Source organism: Phyllostomus discolor, chromosome 4 (genome assembly GCF_004126475.2).
Source record: "Phyllostomus discolor isolate MPI-MPIP mPhyDis1 chromosome 4, mPhyDis1.pri.v3, whole genome shotgun sequence".
Taxonomy (NCBI): Eukaryota; Metazoa; Chordata; class Mammalia; order Chiroptera; family Phyllostomidae; genus Phyllostomus; species Phyllostomus discolor.
Window position 1 is genome coordinate 43,351,337 of NC_040906.2, and position 6,000 is coordinate 43,357,336.

Below are 6,000 nucleotides of genomic sequence, written 5' to 3' on the forward strand. Positions count from 1 at the left end.
CCGAGAGCCGGAAGACTCGGGCTCTGGGGGCTTTGCAAGAGTCGCGCTGCAAGGGGCTTGGGCTACCCTTTCTGAGCATGGCTGGGGCGTGGATGAGCGGCGGTGTGGCCCCACTGTGAGCGCAGAGGCCCCACGGCCTGCCCCGGTGTAGCCCAAAGGCCGACCACAAACCTGGGCATCGGACTGTGGCGCGAAACCGACCACATCTTTCGCCGCTAATTAGGCGCTATAACTGATTTGGGGGCGTAGAAATAACCAGAAGGCCACAAATTTAAAACAAACAAAAGGAACTCCTGAAGGTGCCTGAGCTACTTTGGTCACAAAGACGTTATGGCTGTTCACTTCAAGATTCAGACTCTTCCGAGCTTCAAAGTCCACTTCCTTACTCTCCACACTTCCTCTTAAGTCCTGCGCTGCCTGGGCGAGGAGGCAGAAGAGGCAGAGGAGCGACCGGCCTGTCTCCCTACGGGCTGAATGGCACGTGGTTTAAGCTGTTCTGCGTTCAACAGCGAGGCTGAGTTAAGAAAGTACCGTGACCTGCTTCACTTTAATGAAGAACCTAGTTCTTGCTGCTGCCATTTTCCACGCATCCACCCCGTTACCACCAGATACCCAGTGTAAGGTCAAGAGACAGACACCACAATAACCCTCTGAAGATGCACTCGGGACCCCAGCACAACACATCCAAACTGTGTTAGATTCTCATTCTAATGCAATCCAGATGTGCCTCGGGTTTCTTTCTTGAGCAACCAGAGAAACAGCTGTAGATGATTATCAGGCTGATATCTGTAGGAGGTGTAGGTCCAGTTACTAATTACTGCCGTGTGAAAGAAAAGGGGTTCATCAAGGTGTGTGCACATGTGTGTGTGCGCTAGGACCGTACTGAAATAGCACATCTTAAATTGTAAGATGTTTGTTCAGCATATTCACTGAGCAAGCATATTGCAAGATCCACAGGATATCATGGTGAGCAAGGCAGGATAAGCCTTCAGGGAAATGCATGATAGAAAGACAAACTTTTACCGACAAGAGAAAGTTCTGAATGTTTAGGGACACTTAGAGATTGGAAGGTCAAGGAGGGTTTGGTTAGGCTAAGCAGTGTGCGAGTAGGAATGAGGGCAGGCTCTAGCAGGACTAGGTCGAAGAACTGGAAGAGGTGGTCCTGGTGGAGCATTTAGTTGTCCACAGGCAGACTGGAATGATATGAGGCTCACTAGGGAAGCAGGGACACATCAAGAATCACCCAAGCCAGGTTAGAAAATTTTACCTCTCTGCTGGGGCTGACAGGAAGCTGTGGAAAGATTTGTTTTGGTCAGCTGTGTGTTTCAGAAGTGTGAGGAAAAGCCTGAACACAGAAAACCTAATTTTGGAGGCTCCTGTAGTAATTAATGAGTAGTGAGATGATGGTGGTGGCCTGAACTAGGAAGTGGCAAAGGAGGGACAGAGGAAATAATGCATTCAAGAGATATGAGACACAGGACCCAATAAAACTTGGTGCTAGCACTGGTAAATACAAACATGGAACAGAGATGAAGGAGTCAGGGTGATGCCCAAGGTTTGAGTTCGGGATCTGAGTAATATGATGATAATTCACAAAGAAAAAAAAATGCACAGAAGGAACAAGGCTATGCATGTGTGCATGCATGGGAATGGACATCCGCATGGTATGTGATGATGAATTAAGTTTTAGAAGTAGAGTTTGAGATATCTGTAGAATGGCAAGGATATTCTAACCAAACCCAACCCAGTCATTTTTACTCTTGTCAGCAGACAAAACAAGAGGAATAGCAGCCTTTCCTATTATTTGCAATAAAGTAAAAGGCAAACAATGGTGTGTGTCACATCTATCATAAAAATGAAATGAAATGGCTTCTAGAAAGGTAGATAACAGGGTCCATTAAAAATGGTCCTGCTTTGTTTTGCCACCCAAAGATTATTTTTTTCTGAATAGATATTAATGCTGATTTCAACCAAGTTCTGCAACTAGCTCACATTGCCATCATTCTGAAATTTAAGCAATTCCTCTTGTTGTGCAGCCACACTCCCAGTTGATGCCCAGGGAGAAGTTGTATCAAAGGCACTTCCACATTCTCCAGATCCTGGCAATGTCAGACCCGCTGATCAGAACCCACACTTTTCTCTTTCTCTCCCTTCACCAAAATCTTATGTGATGAAATCCACTCAACACAATTATTTTCATTAGCATAATTAAAGTGAGTAGCAGCCAGTAGAGCATGATTGTTGTTATAGTTACAGTGATACTACCTTTCCAGAAATAACCACCCTTTGTTACCTCAACATGCTCTGTTAGCCCCAAGTTCCCTCCCTCTAAGGCTTAGAGACCAGTTCACTTTTTCCTAGGTCAGCAGAAATAAAGGGAGTTTAATGTTGCTTTGACAAAGGCTGTAGATAATTGCTTTCTCTCTAATCAATGCTTTTGCAGGCAAGTGTGAAAAATCAGGTAAGGAGGGGGTACATGGAGATGTTGGAAAAAGACTTCAAAAACTACTATGCTGCCCTGGCCCCTGTGGCTTACTTGGTTGGAGCATCGTGCCATAACCAAAAGTTCACTGGTTTGATTCCTGGTCAGGGCACATGCCTAGGTTGCAGTTTTGGTCCCTGGTCTGGGTGTGTAAGATCCCCAGGCCAGTGCATGCGGAGGGCAACTGGTGGGTGTTTCTCTCTCACACTGATGTTTCTCTCTCTTCCTTCCTCTATCTCTTAAAACAATGGAGAAAAAAACATTCCTTGGGTGAGGGTAAAAAAAAATTAAAAAATAGATAAATGAATACTACATATGCCTACTCGTAACCTTCAATTGAACTTAAATATTCACTCATTCAATTAATATGTGTCATTTGATTAATATGTATCAAGCTTCCACTGTGTGCCAGGAGCTGCTTTAGGGACTCAATTAAGAGTAAAAGACAAAATACAGTGCTTTCCATCCTCAGTAAAAAGTCCTCCCCAGTAGATAGGGTTCTAATATGGGCTCACCCAAGTTCTCAGTTATTATCAAGAATGAACATTTCTCCTTCTTGAAAGTCTTTGTTATAGTATTTTTGAGCCCCTCCCCCCCTTTCTATCTGGCCATTCAGAGTCTCCCTGCTGGCTTCTTTCCCTCCACCATAGTGTAAGAAAGACCCAGGGCTCAACCCTGGGCCCTTTTTTCTTCTCTTTCCATCTCTCTCTTTAGGAGCTCTAACCCTTTTCTTATGTCTTTAAATACCAGCTAAATAATACCATTAAATATCACAAGAGTCCCCAGTTCATGTCTCTACCTGGCCCTCTCTTCTGAGCTCCATGGTCAGAAGAGCTCCATTTGTTTATCTACTTCTGCCTGCTACAACCTTCTTCCAACCTGCAGTGACCTTAGCTGGGCTATTCGATAGTCCACTACCTGGTCTTCCTATTTGCTCTTCCTTCACAACATCAATTTTCTCCATTGATGCTAAAGTGGACTTTTACAATTCTAAATCAAATAACGCATGCCACTGTCTTGCTTTAAATCCTATGAATAGTTTCCCACTGCTCTTCTAGTACAAACCACACTTTACACATTCCCACATGGGCTCTGTAATCTGGTCTCTGAACTACTTTGCCAGCTATCCATTGGCCATGTCTTCCAGGACCACTTTGCTTGAGCCACATTAACCTTCATTAACCTTTCTTTTTTTTTCTTTTTAAGATTTTATTTATTTATTTATTTATTTTTAGAGAGGGGGAAGAGAAGGAGACAGAGGAGGAGAGAACTATAAATGTGTGGTTGCTTCTCACTCGCCCCATACTGGGGACCTGGCCCGCAACCCAGGCATGTGGTCCTGCCTGACTGGGAATCAAACTGGTGACCCTCTGGTTTGCAGCCCACACTCAGTCCACTGAGCTACACCAGCCAGGACCACATCAACCTTTCTTAAGGTCCTTAAGTGTACTAAGGTTTGTTCACCCTCGGGGTCTTTGCTTGTATATTTCCATCTGTCTGAAGACACAACCTGTGCCTTTTTGTGATTTTTCTCTTTCCCCAGTCTCAGCTTAGAGGTGTTGTCCTCACAGAGGAAATTCCTGCTCATCTATAAAATCTGTCACTATATTATTCTCTGGCAGACATTCCTGTTCATTCTCTTCAGAGCTCTTTAATTTATACTCATGTATGTATTTACTATTTCATTTTGTTTTCCTCTCTAGAATATTAGAGAAGACATATGTTGTGTTATTATGGCTGTTCACCACTATCTCTCCATCACCTGATATGCCACCTGGCAAACAGCAGGCAGTCAATAAGTACTTTTTCTTAAATGGCTCTTACGTGATTTGGACATGCGATATCACAAACTGAGATAAATCTAGATATTTCTGTAAATTTATGTTGATGTATCGTTACATGCAAAACAATGTATTAGGTCCTTTGGCAAATTCAAAGACATTTAAAAGGTGAGTCCTACACCCAAACAGCTATCATTTACAAGTGAAGAGACAATGTGCTTTAGAGGACCAGAGAACATAGTCAAGCAAATGTCATATACATTGGGGAGAGAAGAGACAGCTGGTTGCTAACCAATGGTGTAGGCATAAAGGGCAGTCTTGAGACCTGGATTTGCATAGAGTGTAAGGCAGAAAAAATGAAAGAACTGACATAACACATTGGGAAAAACTGATATAAACTGCCAGGTGCAGGTAGTATGGAAAAGTAAAATATGACTGCATTTTTCACCTGGACAATGGTAGTAATGTGAAAAAAACAAAACCAGAAGCAGCCGGAAGGAAGAGCTGGAATGGCAGCGGGAGGGCAGCATGTGTTTGGGTGGCTCTGATTGGGTTCCAGAGATGAGTCTGCAGTGTGGGTGGAACTTTCATAAATGTCTGGCATGTATTGTTTATTTTTTTGTTTTTGATTTTTTACTTTTCCTTTATTAGATATTCTTAAATTACCAATTTAGTATAACATGTAAAACATTTAGTGATATATAAAGCAAATATTTACAATTTTTTCAGTCTTTCCCTGTCTTCCTCTAATCCAGTCTTTGAAGTACTCCCTTTTCCCCCAAAAGTGTTTGTCTCAATGTCCTCTTTCTTTTCTTTTTTCTTTTTTTTTTTTTAGACGGGAGAGGGGGGCGAGGGAAAGAGAGAGAGAAACAAGAGAAACATTGGTGTGAGAGAGAAAAAAATCTATCAATTGCCTTGCATACCCTCCCTTACTAGGGACTGAACCTGCAACCTAGGCATGTTCCCTAACCAGGAATCGAACCTGTGACCTTTTGGTGTACAGGACAAGGCCCACACCAACTGAGCCACACCAGCCAGGGCTCAATGTCCTCTCTTGAGGGATCCAAACTAAGATCCCTCAAGATAGGATCCAATTAAGAGAGATTACTTTTTTCACAGTAACAAAGCTCCCCAAAAGAAACAAGAAACTCCGATTCTTTTATTCTGATATAGAGACAAGTATATTATTAGCCCAAATTTCCTGACGCTAGTTTGAATGTGAATATCAATGACAAGTTTGCTTTGCAAGAAACATGAAACAACACCTTCCAAATTACAAGAGCTCTTAAATCTGCTGAGAAGCTGGGTGAAAACACACCTCAGAATCCCCTACTTCTAAAAGCCCAGGAGGCTGGGGCATTTATCTAAAGACTCATCCTCTATTGGTGGAGGGTTAACCTCACCACACTTACAGGTGACACGTGTTTGCAGGCAAGCACACTCCCAGGCATCAGAGTCCTCAGGCGGAGAAGAGAGGCAAAGGCGCTGGAGCTGCGAAGCTGCCAACATGCCGAAACTGTCTCCCCACCAGCAAGGGGAGGTCAGATGACATAAGGGGCTAGGCACTGACAGCAGCTGCTGCAACTGCCAATCAAACCCTTATTTGGTTTGTTAGTGGTGTTCAAACTTGCATTTTTAATTGCATCTATTGGGATGACATTTGTTAATAAAATTATACGGGTTCCAAGCATATGATTCTATACTACATCATCTGTATATTGCATTGTGCATTCACTA